General features: G+C 28.2%; 1 pseudogene; it reads right to left on the bottom strand.

Moving 5' to 3' along the window:
- Positions 1–5235, bottom strand: part of LOC119676178 — a 38422-nt pseudogene extending 33187 nt beyond the window's left edge.
- Positions 5236–14838: the final 9603 nt, after the last annotated feature.

Raw genomic sequence — 14838 nt, 5'->3', positions numbered from 1 at the left:
TAAAATTCACTTTTTTAATAATAATAAAAACTGAGTTATATTAAATTTCATTTCAATAGATATAATATATATATATGTATATAGATATATATCGTTAAACTATAAATTTTAATATCTAATTATATGTGAACATGAGTTTAAAGTCGTAATTGCATTTTTATATTTGAAGAAAAAATGATAAAATAAATAAAATATTATACGTGAAGAATATTATTTAAATAGAATAGTTATTTTTAATTATCATAAACTGGTCAAATTAAATGACAGCACCTACAAAAAATTTTGATGAAATATTTAATTAATAATATTCATATATATAACGTTAAGTGACTTCACCGTGATAGTCAATGTGCCGACTATTTTCTTTGATATAAGGAAATTAACTGAATTTCATTGGAAAAGACATTGTCAGTGTTTAATATTAATATTTATATATATAACGTTAAGAACCTTCACCGTGATAATTAATATATCGACTATATTCTCTAAAATAGTGAAATTAATCAAAACCTATTAAAAAAAGACTTTGTCAGCACACATATGTACAAGCACACATATGTAGTTCGTTGATATAATAACCAACTATCACTATCACTTAAATCACTCTTAATATAAGTGATTTAAGAAAATGGCTGTGGCTCATTAAATCCTTTGAACTGGTGGTACATTCTTAATAATCAAAACCAATTAATAATCAAACTAATCAAAAAAAAATTACAAAACGTTAAGTTAGGTTAAGTTATGGCTAATTCTATATACCAGACACTATGTAGGCCGCTAAAGACCAATTGCATTAACAGTGCTTAAAACCAAACTAATTGTTGGCATATGGAAGAAGATTTTTAAAAAGTTTATATGCAAACATTTAAATGAGAAAAATGTGAAATATTTGAGATTAAGAAAGAATATCAAAGGGAAATCCCAAACCTCCTTGCCTTAGCTATATATGGCAATGGTCGAGGGTTTTCGGTATCGTGATAACTATAACTACCTTTAAAAAAATTTAATTTTTTAAATATATTTAAAATATATTCACTTTATATTAAGTACATAGTAATATATTATGTATTTATCATATTTTGTAGAAAAAGAAATATTCCCTTCTAAGTTAGATTTTTATCTGAACATATTTTTCAGTTGAACATATTTTCTTAGTTTTTGTTTTATTATTAAATTGCATTAAAATATTAACAATTTAAATTTTATAAAATATTACATGAAGTATAAATAAATTATGCACTCCACTTATTCCCAGTTCTTTTCATATATGTTAATAAAGGGTACACACTTTTTTCTTGCTTGTATACAGCACATTTATGCATAAAAAGCTTTGCAACATTTTATATAATTTTAATGCAAAAAGTCTATTTGCATTGAATTGAATGCTTTTTTCTATTGTTCAGAAAATTGTTTGTAGTTAACTTTCAGTTAAATCCCTTTTACTTACAACTACAATGCAAGACTGCCAAGACTTGTAAGAGGCAGCAAAAATACATGAAAATAAATTAATGTACTGTTCTTTATCATGGCAAGATCGATAAAAACTAAAAGTATATAAATTCTATAAAAGTTAAAATTACTTTGAATACTTTTTGTTTTTAGAAAATATTTGCACTTATGCACACGTGCTTTCATGAAGGAAAAAACTCTACGAAAGAAAGTCTGTCTGTCAGGTCTTTGCAACCCGTACAGTTTACGTACTATATAATAGAAAAACTCCGGCATAAAGAATTTGTTAGCCACTTTACTACTCAAAACAAGTGAAAAAAACTCATAATAACTCGTAAACACATGCAAAGACTTGCTTCTCTACGACTATTTAGACGAATATTTAGAGGACTGAAAGTCAGAAGTGTGGAAAATGTTGAAGTTCAGTTCAATGAACCTAACCGACAGACGGCAGACATTTTAGAAATGCATACAGGCAAGTAGGCAAGCAGGGAGGTATTTCAAAAGCCTAAATGACGTTAAATAATTTTGTAAACAAAGACATTTGGGCGACATGCTGTAGTCAAGATACAAACATTGTCACTATCCTATCCAGCGTACTTAGATATAAAACAGAATGAATCAGCGCGCTCGAAATTATGCAAATAAAATACTTATAAGTGCTTTTCGTACGTATGTATGTATGTATGTATGCGTATGTAAGTGAATATGTCGAATTTCATCTAAAGTGGAATATTACCGCATAAAAACAAATTTATTATTTAATTAAATATATAGCAGTTGTATAAGAAATATAATTTTTCATTAGTCTCTGAATTCAAGAATAGAAATACTTATTAAATTGTTGGAAAATCTCTTAATATTATACTCGTATAAGAACCTCATAAAACTAATAATCGATTTAACCAACAAATTACTGTTATGTTGGCGACAAAAGTCTGTTATTTCTCAAAAAGTTTTGCCAGTAAAGATACAAAAACAAAATTCGCTTCATATTGGTCAAAATCCATACACAATAGACAAAAAGAACTGAAGGTTGAATGAAAAACAAAATCCTTACTATAAAATAAATAAAAAAAAAGGATCGAATTTAAGCAAAATAACGAAAGTTTAACTAAAAGAAATAACAAAAATTGTATAAGCAAATAAGGTGGCAACCATAATGCACTCTGCAAGTAACTGCAGCAGCAATAAGAGCCACTTTAGTCTGTCAGGATAAAATTGTCTTCTGAATGAGTAGAAGAAAGGAAAATCGGAATATTTGCACTTTTACTCAGAGGCAAAGGAGTAGTAGTATCTTAAGTACTGATTTTCACCAATCTAAGTGACTGAATTTCAACTTCTTTATGTTTGTCTTTGTTAGTAAGAATTTCTGGCAAACTACTTCAAGTCACAACTTACAGATGACCTTTGTTTAAAACAATAAAAGTCAACATAATTAAATATTAAAGAAAGTAAACACAAACGAAGCATTTTAAATGCTATTTGAGAACAAAATATTACTGCAAAAATAGTGCTAAAATTGTTTAATATATACAGTAAATATTAATTACTGTTTAATAAACTGAATAAAATTAATTTTCATAAAATTTCAAAAATACGTTATCTGTGTCAGGAGGAGAATGCAATCAATCAATTGAATCAGTTGCAAAAGACAGGTTATTGAAAAATTGATGTTGGTTATATATATGAACACTAATACAATATATAATTTTTGCTTAATACTTTTATTATTTATTAAGTAAATAACTTAAAATTACCTTAAAAAGTAAGGAGTATAAAAATATTAATAATTAGATTACGATTATCATAAATCATAAGCTATATTCATCTATTCTAATAGTTATTATTATACTAGTGTCATTACAGTTCCTGTTGACATAAACGAATACAAACAAACCAAAACAGTAACTTTTGGTTTAAAGAAACCCAGACTGTAACAATTTGCTGGCAATCATAAGACGTAAGGTAAGATAGAGTAGGTAACTACTTTACTACACATTTATCAAAATTTACAGAATTATAACTTGGATTTAGGGATATATTCATCATAATAAAATCTTATATATTGTTTCTATATTGTATGTGTAAAATATGGAATTAATGTTATTTATTTTGCATCTATTATCATTAAATTTAGCATTAGAATTTGCTATAGTGTTGCTGAGAAATATACCGCATAAAAATATAAAACGTGTAATAAGAGCCGTAATTTTTTCTTTCAGAGTTGTAAAAGAACAACGTTAAGTCTGGTTGAAACACAGGGGCATCAGTTTTAAAAAAGGTTAAATTTTTTCAGTATATGTTTTTTATTGTGTTGTGTACAATATGAAAGATAAAAATTGTAAACACTCAAAATTAATTAATTTAAATAAATGAAATCGTAATGAATATTAGAAGGACAATGGTAAGCATTTTTATATTATATATTTAAATTAATTAATTTATTTGTTTCATTTGCATTTATTTGTAAATAAATTGCTTATATGATTTTAACAAATGACTGGAATTTTTCAATATACTTCCAGTGAACATTCATAATAGACTAATTTTGGAACTTGGCTGCACTAAAACTTAAGACGTAAAAATTTTTACGAGTAAAACCTAACTCTGACGATTTTAAGAACATTATTGTTGCTTTACATGTTTTCTTTCGTAAGTTTTATGAGTTTTTTTTTTTTGGCTACTCTGAAAGATAATTTATTGATATCTATTCATAATTAATTTTTTTTTCGGTTATTATTTATGCAGAATAAAATAGTTATAGCAAAATATTTTACACAATCTACAAGTTCTATAAAACATGTTATTGTAATATAAATTATTGCATATAAAGTATATTTTAAAATTATGTCACATATTAAAAAAATCAAATTTATTGTACGTAAGAAAAATAAATATGTATATATTCCATTAATGGAACCAATATTATCTTTAACTGTTATTCGTAATGAGTTAAATAATTAATGAGCTTATAAATTTATTTTTGTGTTTAATGAGAAAAGTTTATGTCAGTCTCAAAATACAAAGAAAAAAAATTATATTTTTATTTAAAAATCTGTTTAATCAGCAGTGACATTAAATATCACCAACACGTTTTTATGTCACGTTTTTGATTCACAAATTTTTTAATTTTAAGTTTTATTCATTTGAGTAAAACGTTTTTCCTCAAATTCTTCAGATTTGATGTGTTCCAAAGCGACGCTGGTGTTTTGTTCGTTTCAATTTCTAATTTATTAAGACACTTTTATGGTCATCGATCAAAATCGATTCAATTTGACAACGATTGTCATTTTCTCTACTACTCCATAACACAACGACTCATATACGCACCCACCCCCCGCTTACCCACTTTTCCCCCGTTTACGCTGTTAAATCAACGCGTCTGGGAGTAGTCGGTCGTCGGTATTATAACAAACATATGAGGGAATTCGTAGAAATTGTGGTAAAAGGAATATAACAAAATATAACTCAAAACTTTTTCATTTTCAATTTTCTTTCGTACTAAATAACAATAACAAAAAAAAACTTGGTTAGTTGGTTGGTTGGTTGGTTGGTTGGTCGGTTGTAATGAAAAAAGGTGGCTCCAACAAAACACAAACAACAGAGCAGTAAAGTATAGTAGCAGAGTGGCAGGCAGTGCAGCAGCAACAGCAGCAGCTATAGAAGAAATCTACAACAACATTTATGCTGACTGCGTTCAAATGATGGATGACAATGCCGTTGTTGTTGTTGCCGTTGTTGTTGTTGGGTGCTGTATATTGCATGTTTGTTGTAACGCTGCATGTTACTAATGCTATTTCATTTCTCTTTGGCAACTCAACAACGTCCCTTTCTCATTATTGCGTGCCATTCTTAGTGCCATTCTTTAAATTTGGTTTTCCTACACTTTTATTGTTCTTCTTGCCGTGCTTCTTTAATGTGCTCCTTTTTTCTTAAAATGCAGTTAATGGAAAATCATTTATCATTTTACTGCTGCCACTGCTGCTGCTGCTGCTGCTGCTACTACTACTGACGGTGCTGTGCTGCTGGAGTTGAAATGGCAGCTGACTAGAAAAATCGTCTTGAAATAATTTAAAGGGAGTTCACTACTTTTCACTACAAATTCCTTTTGCGCACTTAAACTTTTCTACTCTCGGTTATTTGTAATGCATTGCGTACACTTCAGCATTTATTCAGATACAATTTGCATAGCTGTTGTGCAGTATTAGTATGCGGTGGCAAGGATATACTTTAAGTAATGATTCTCTTGGTTTGGGTAGTGTTAAAAATTGACTGCAAACTTCTTTTATTGCTACTTTAAAACTTTTTAAAGTTTTACAAAGTTTAAGTCAGTATTTAACCTTTATTGCTAGGATTTGCACAAAAAAAAATATAAAATAAAATTCACACAGATTTTAACTCTTACAAAATGTTACAAAATTAAAAAAATAATTGGTATATACAAATGCATTAAAGTAATTTTTAATTTTGTTTACACATGTAAATGTAAAGCACAAAAAAAATACACATACCACTACAGTAACCACAAATCAATCATGTCTCTGTTTTCATACAGATTATCTCAGCATGTTTTATATATGTGAGCGCACTAAATGTCTGCTCGTCCGCCCATTCGTCGTCCATCGGTTCATTGGTCCATATATAATTAACAAATAACCATAATAAATTGATAATTATCAAAAGCATTCAAATGTACGGCAAGGCAATCCAATACAGAATTATACTATTAACGAATATATAATAATAAAATAACACAAAAAAAAAAATTGGATAGAGAAAAAAGGAAAAAGAAAATCATGGCAACGCATTATTAACAATTTTCGTTACATGATTTGTACAGCGAGTATATGTGTTGGCTATAAAGTCGGTGTCGGTAAATAATATAAATTATCTTGTAAAGTGATTAGTAATCATTCAGAAGACACAAAACTTGCTGACCATTATGTAAGTACCACAGCCAGAGAACAATAATGAAATTATTTGTGTCGAATTAAAGATGAAATCATAGTCAGAAAAATATTCTGAAAATAGTTTTTATTATAGTTCCAAACACATCTTTTTGAAACTTTAATATTTTTTTCTTTTCTTTTTGTTTTGTGAAGTTACCACCGTTCCTAAATGGTACATGTCTGTAATTGGTCAGTTACGATAAAACCCTAACAGGATGTTTAACTAAAGCAAATGTAAGTTTGGTTAAATAAAGAAGTTCTTATCATTTTATTATTGAGTCTTCATATTCTTTGCTTAATCAAACGCGAGTTAATGTTTAAACCACTTTTACTAATAATAGTTGAATTAGTATTTACACAAAGATTCACACAGCATGGAAATTGAATTTTCCATATTTTGATGGTAAATTAAAGAATATAACAAGACATTAAATTTTCTTACTTCCTTGAAACTGAACCTTGTGATAAATGAGAAAAAAAACAAAGTACCTTTTGTCAACAAAACAACTGTCAACAAACAACAAACTTGGGTCTTGAGACTCAAGTCGCTATTGACAACTCTCATTTTGAAGCTGTGAAAGACTTTGTTTATTTGGAAACTAGCATACGCATTAAAATTGACGTCAGACTAGAATTTCAAGAAAGTATTACTCTTGTTAACAGAAGTTACTTCGGATTAAGTAGGCAATTGAGATATTAAACTTTCTTCTTAAATATAACAATCAGCGGTGTCTGATTACAGTAGTCATCGATCTCTAAATACTGCATTCTCTAAATACTGCATTCATCGATCTCAGACTTATACAGTTATTAATTTCTGACTTCTATAGTCATCCATCTTTGACTTAAGCAGTTATCGATTTCTGCCTTGTACAGTCATCGATCTCTGTCTTCTACAGTCATCAATCATTACCTTCTACAGTCATCGATTTCTGTCTAAAGCAGTCATCGATCTCTGTTTCTACAGTCATCAATTTCTATCAAAACATTCACAGATCTCTTTCTAAAGCAGTCATCGATAACTGACTACTGCCGTCATCTAACTACTGCAATTATTGATTTCTAGCTACTGCAGTCAATGGTCTCTGTCTACTCAAATTATCGATCTGTGTCTACTACAGTCATCTCTGGCTACTTCATTCGTCGATCTCTGATTATTACAGTCCCAGATCACTGATTACTGCAGGCATCGATCCCTGGCTACTCCAGTAGACGATCTCTAACTATTGCATTCATTGATCTTTGATTACTGCCGTCATCGATTATTGACCATTTTACATGATACTGGCAGTCACTGCGGTTAAACATCACACATTCATCTATTGTTTTTCTTTCAGCATTCAATACAATTTTGCAAAAAATTAAATCATTTAGATTTCAGTTTATAGTAATAAAAAATAATGTACAATTTACATAATTTTCTTATTTTAAGTTTTGTTTGTTATTGTCGATAAAATAAGAGAATAACGTAAGTAAAATTAAAGTCACTAGTAGTAACAAAAAATTAGTTCATAATGGGTGTTAGGTAATAAATTTGAGATTGACATTCTTTGAACTTAATAATGTGATCTGTTTAGTTTTATCTACATTATTGTATAAATTTAATTATGGAAAATTCTGAGGAGAAATTTACTAGCCAATAGTTCAATAAACTTTGAAGTGTTCTGTACGAAATGAACAAAATAAAAACATTAAGTGTGTGTATAATAAAATTATATAAAAAATGCAAAGACTTATAATTAAACATATGTGCTATTATTAATTTTTATTGCTTAAATAACGACTATCATAGCAGTAATAAAAGAATTTTATTCAGTTACAAATTTTTGCATTAATTTCATTAAGTTTTTGTTTTTGTTTTTATATATTTATTTTTCCATTTAATTTTTAATGAAATTTTGTCTACATCGATTACTCAGAGAACTCTCATGAAATGGCATATTAATTTGCCAGCAGAAACGCAAATAAATAAACAGAAAAGTAAACGAACTTATTAATGAACAAACAGTCAGACAGAAAACAGACGCCAGCATCCGCAGTGCATTATCCGGAATAAGGCCTACGCTCAGTAGTAGTGAGGCGGCAGCAATAGCAACAGCAGTTGGCAACATTTTGATGTAAGTTTTCGTTTAAAAACGTCATTTCATTAATGGGAATGTCAAATGTCCGAAATTGAAATGAAATTTTATAAAAATTAACAAATAAAAACAGAATAAAAAATCACAATAAACCCAAAAAAAAGGTTTTCAACAGTTTCAGTTTAAATATAAGGAGACAAAGTACCATACCGAGTAAATGTGTCCAACAGTTAAACTAATGGACAGACGAGTAGGCAAACAGAGCGTCTGAATAAGCAAACAAATGAGAATTGCATCTAGAATACACACAGCACCAACACCACCAACACCACCAACACTACCGAACCAAACACTGAGCCACAAGCCAAGTGCAGTGTAGATACATGCACTCATGAGTAAGTAAGTAAGTAAATTAAGAAAAAGGTAAAAGTTTTGCTGAGATTGTTGGCATTTGTAAATTGGTAAGAGTTTGAGACATGTTCAGGACTGTGACTGCATCAGTGTCATGTAGCCTGTATGTTGCCTGCAACAGTTACAATTTGTTGCACATCCAACAGCAATGGCAAAATATTTTAAAATTTTATATTTAAAAACAAAACAAAAAAACTTATGAAAACCGAAACAACAAAAATAAAATTAAGTTGATAGCTTCAAGAGGCTTAGGCCTTTTAAAGTGGCTTAGTTTAAGTAGTAGGTAAGTAAGTTGTCATGGCTTGTATCTTATATCTTCACAAGTTGAGGACACTCACTCATAAAAATAAAAATAAACATGAACAGTAACAGTAACAAGTAACGAAACACAAGTGCATGTTAAGGAAAGAAAGGGAATCCATTGCGTATGTGAACGAAATTATTTTGATATTTTCATACATTTAATTGTCAAAATAAACACTTGAGGGACATGACATTGTAAAAGGCAATTTATTAACATACTCTTATACATATATAAAAAGTATAAACGTAGAAGACTAATTTGAAAACACTTAAAAATATACAAATTTTAATAAATAAAAATCAATATCTTTTAAATAGTATATTTAAAAATATATTTTGAAACAATTATTTAGCAATAAATGCAACAAGAATCTTTTGCTAGCAAACTTTGTAATCATAAATTATTCTAAACAAAATTGGAATTAGTGGTTAATTACCATTAAATTTTATTTATAGTAATAATACGATTTATACAAAAAAAACATCAATTTTAAATCTTTTCTAGAATATTATAGTTGCAATGAATTGCAAATGTATCTAAAGAGTAGATGAAGAAACTAGCAACCACTATACACAAATTGTTCTGCTTAACTAAGATCAAAGGCTTAGGATGAAATAAATATTATATAGAATATTTTAGGGCTAGCTAATTGCACTACAAAAAAAAAATAATAATATAAAAAAATAAAATAAAGAATTAATAAAAAAAAACTGGAAAATATTTTCAAAATCAATTGTAATTAACTGCCTAAAAATATTTGTAAGCTAACAGCACTAAAAAAACGAAAAACTAATTGATTATAAGCTCATACAGTCATTATAAGAAAAGATAAAGTATGCTGCAACCTATAAATATTACTGGTATACCAGTAATCACTAATTATTGACTCAAACTAATGACTACTTTGTTTTAGCCAGCTTAAAATGTGAAAAAGTATTTAGAATTTGTAAACATTTCCAAGTCGAAAAAACCTAAACAGAAGATCATAGCTATCAGTAGACTTTGAGAAACTTACAATAGCAATATTCGATCATATTTTAAGAAACACCGTTTATATTTGGCTTCTAAGTAAACCTTTAAATTGAATTTTTTCGCAGCATAGTTCAGGGCTAAGAAAAAAATACAAGATTATTTAAAAAAAAATATTTGCAACGCCTACAAGCATACTTGAAAATTCTATAATTTATATATATTCAATGAAAACACTAACAACATAGACTGTTTGCATATCGAACAAAAATTATGCACATAAATTGATTTCAGTTTCACCTTAGGACGTCAATTCTACTTTGCATGAATATTTAAAATTGCATTTACTAACAATAAAAATAAAAATTAAACTAAAAAAGTTTTTTCAACTTACTCAAGGCGATTTATAAAATTGGTAACGGAAATAAAATATTACCGACAGACAGCAAACGACAGACATACTCACACCCTTGCTGCTCATGCACAAATTTATCCTCAACTGAATTCCCAATGCAGACGGCTAGAGGATGAGGATATACTTTTCGGCGTTCTATAACAACATGACCAAGTCGTACAGATACAAGAAAGATGAGAGTAAACTTCAAATTAAATTCTAATCAGGAAATGATGATTTTAATTGCATTTCATGCAATTTTACTGCTGAAATTTCTAAATTTCATTTGATATAGCAAATGATGAAATTAATTTACAGTTAACAGCATACGGGAAACAGCCTAGAACTATGCAAGCAAAATGCACACTTTGCAATACATTTAACAATTTGTAAGCTGATGCTGAAGGTTTCGTACATTAGATATATGCATTCCATTTAATTAAATAAATTAAATATGCATTATTTACTTTGCAACAAATACCAAAAATATTATTGAAAATCAACAAAAAGATTTTAATTTGACTCAGTTAATAAATTAAATTGGAAATTGCATGAAATTGCATGAAATTGCATTTGCTTATGTGTCATTAACTCATTTGCAATAGTAACGACAATAATTACTCCAGATATTGATTTCAGTATTTCTCGAATCTAAAACTGCATTTATCACAAACGTATGAGTAAAAGTTTAATAGTTGGGTGTGGTGGCTTATTACCAAATGATTTCGTCTATATTCGTCGTATGCTCTATATTGTTCAATTTACGCCAGGCTATATGGCGTCGAACGGAGCTAGCTGATTACTTTAACAATTACAAATGTTCATATACTCATTAGAAATTAGTAATGCATATACACGTGAATGCAATAAACTCGTACGTCATTTGTATTGGCCTTTAATTAGTTGCCATTGATGTTGTTGCCAGAGCTCTCGATATAATGTATCTTCAACTTATTTGGAATTGGTAAATTTGTATAGATATGACACTGTACTGCAGCGTGATATAGTAAAGTAATAAATAATGAGAAAGAGCTCAACATGTTTAAGTGCTAAAGCAACATACAATGATAAATGATAGCAAAACTTTAAATACTGTGAAATTGATATTGTATTTAAGTTATTAAGAGGAACCAGTAATTATACGAATATATAGGTCATTTAAAATCAAGTAAAGCGAATAATACATATAAGATAATTACTTATGACTTATTTTTTAATATTGTAAATATTTATACAGAAACGTAACGGTTAGTTTTCTTAGTTAGTTAAGCCACCATTATTGATGCAGTTAGCTGGCTTTATTTTCTTTTCAACAGTTTTAGTGCTGTTAGCAAGTACTTATCTTTATTTGTTACGTATGTTTTTTATTGTTTTAATTTTGCTATACCATTTTATTTTCTAATTTCTGTGTATTTTTTTAGGCAGACACTTTTAACTTCTCCATGAGGGGAGTTAAGAACTGTACTTCCTATTTAGTGTGAATTCAATTTAGCAAAGCACAGCTTATAACTGTGTAACGTTTGCAATGACTTAATTATTTCAGTAAATGGAAGATTTGAGTATTTTCGTTTTAACATTATATAACTGAATATTACTACAGTTTGTACATTAAACTATAGATTTAATTATTAACTAATTAAGTGTATGTGTACGAGTATATAAAGTGATATTAAAGGATGGAATATCAATTTAAATTTTCGCTTTTTTATGTGTTTTCACATTAAAAAATAAATATTAAATAACTTTATATAAGAAACTCTATAGAATTTATAAGAAAAGAATTATATTTCACACAATTTCACAAATAAAACAACAAACACTGTTGACATTTTGTGAAAATTTTGAAGCCTTGAAATATTAATTGGTGTTGTTGTTAAGACTGTTGCCGTCGCCTGCTGTTGCCACAATATTGGGGGCGCATAATTTAAATTATTAATGAATATTTAAGGGAAAAACACATTAAAGCTACACTTTTTCAAATTAAGATTTTAATGCTCAAGTAATTGCCAATTAAGTTGACTTGAATATTTACTTAACAGAAAAAAGGTGCAAAATACATGCAAAGCGTTGAAATGGAAAAAAAATAAATAAATCACAAAAATACACAACAGATACAAATATATATATGAGCTTTATATGTACAAGAAATTCTAAGAAATAAAAACGTTTCATCTTTTTTAACATCTTCCACTGAGTTCTGACAAATTCAACAACAACAACTTCAGAAAAAAAAACAGAAAAATATATGTAGCACATCAATTCAACACAATATAATCAAATATATAATAAAATTATAGCCTGTATCCCGAAATCAAGATTTAATATCTTTTTGATACCTTAAGCTTATTACTTTTGCTTGACGCACACAGAAAGACTTTAACTCTTTTTTGGCATTACACAAATCATATTTGGCAAATTGTTGTTGCGTGGAATTCATATTTACTTTAGTCCTTTCAGTTCTAAAATCCCACGCTGTGTGCTTAAATACGTTACTAGCATAAAATACGAGGTTTATGTCTACTATACATTCAATGCGTGTACTAACAAGTAGCACCGCAGTGTATTAACTAAAGGTCAAGAAAGGTGACCCGGCCTTCTGAAATTTTGTGGGTTTTTTTAGTTATGAATTTTGTCAAAGGAAATTTTTGTCATTGTTGTAAAAGAACAAACAAACAAAAATAAAACCAAAAATTTAACACGAGCGAAATCATGTTTAATTGTATCGAGTTTTTTTAACTACACCAGAGTTTCTTATTATTTTGCCGTAAAATATGCTAAATAAATTTATTTGCATAATATCAGGCGTTAAGCACAATAAAATACAACAAAGCACAATCGAAGTGGAACGTTGCGACACAAAATTAAAGTAACTTTTTTCACAACAAGGGCAAATTCTGCATTATAACTTCGAAACCGCCTAAATATATATTATAATTATGCATAAATATGCTGAAATTTTTGACAGTGTCAAATGAAAGACATGACGTCTAACATTACTTTTTTTCCACGCATATAAGTTTAATTACTTTTCTTTATTAAAAATAAATTGGCTTTGAGTATAATGGTTAATAACACAAAATTAAAATTTATACCTAAATAATGTGATAAATTAATTTAATGCAAAAAAAATTGTATGAACACCTAAATACATGCTATAAAATTAAAGTAAGTTTTTTATAGCCTAAATGAATACTACATTATTTTTATTCACAATACATATATATGCACAAAGCATATGTAAATAATAATACAATTTTTTAAATCAAAAATTATTATGACTTTTCATAGTTTATACTTTTTGTACTCTTTTTAATCTAAGAAAAATGCCCTTGAGACAAAAAAGAAATCTTGTTAAACCAAAACGAAAAAAAACCTGAGATCTTAAAATTCTTAAAAACAGCAGCAGTAAAAACTGTTAATGTGTATTCCTCACAAACGGCATTAGTACTGCATTTGACACATGAAAATAAGTTGAAAAATGATGTCCTTGAATGGGCAAAAATAACACAAATGCTTAGCTCATGATAAGGAAAAGTGGATCTGGTGTGAGGTATTGAAAAAAGCACTGAGTAAGCATAAGTAAAAGATTTTTGAGATTTATGCACTTACACACCCACTAATGCGCATGTACTTATACACTTTTTGATAGGATAATACACTAAAATAGCCTAAAAGTATACTATAGTGCACACCACATACACACATTAACAATAAAATCTGCGAGGCAGAATGTTACAAATCACCAACATTAAATGTAATGAAATAAAGACAAATAAATAAAAAGGGATTTAATGTGGGAAAAACTGATAATAAGAACAATTGAGTTGGCTGTAATGACTGGCAAATAACACTACCCATATACATAGTAAATCTTGAATTTGAACAGTGAATTTGAATACTTTAGAATAAATGTCTTTACATTTTAATAATTAAGCTTATAATAATACTTAAACTATAAGAACTCAGATGCTATAATATATGTTTCATAGGAAAAAAATTGTGGCAAACAGCAAAGAAAAATTATTGATTAAATGCCACAAAAATGTTATGAGAACATCAAATCATTTTGAATTTAAAATAACCTTAATACGTTATATATTATATCGTATGGTATGGTGTAGTAATCTAAACTTAGCAAGATTACTACGTTTCAGTTAGTTAGTTTGTATTTTCATATTATTTATACATCATACACACGATATAAAGAAGATTTCCTTTGCATCTACGATAATTTAGTATTGCTTATTTCGCACTTATATTTTTAAATACTACAAATGGTTC

This window comes from Teleopsis dalmanni, chromosome 1, assembly GCF_002237135.1.
Source record: "Teleopsis dalmanni isolate 2A chromosome 1, ASM223713v2, whole genome shotgun sequence".
NCBI classification, from domain to species: Eukaryota; Metazoa; Arthropoda; class Insecta; order Diptera; family Diopsidae; genus Teleopsis; species Teleopsis dalmanni.
Note: the sequence above shows the minus strand (reverse complement) of the source record. Positions and strands in the feature narration are given on the sequence as shown.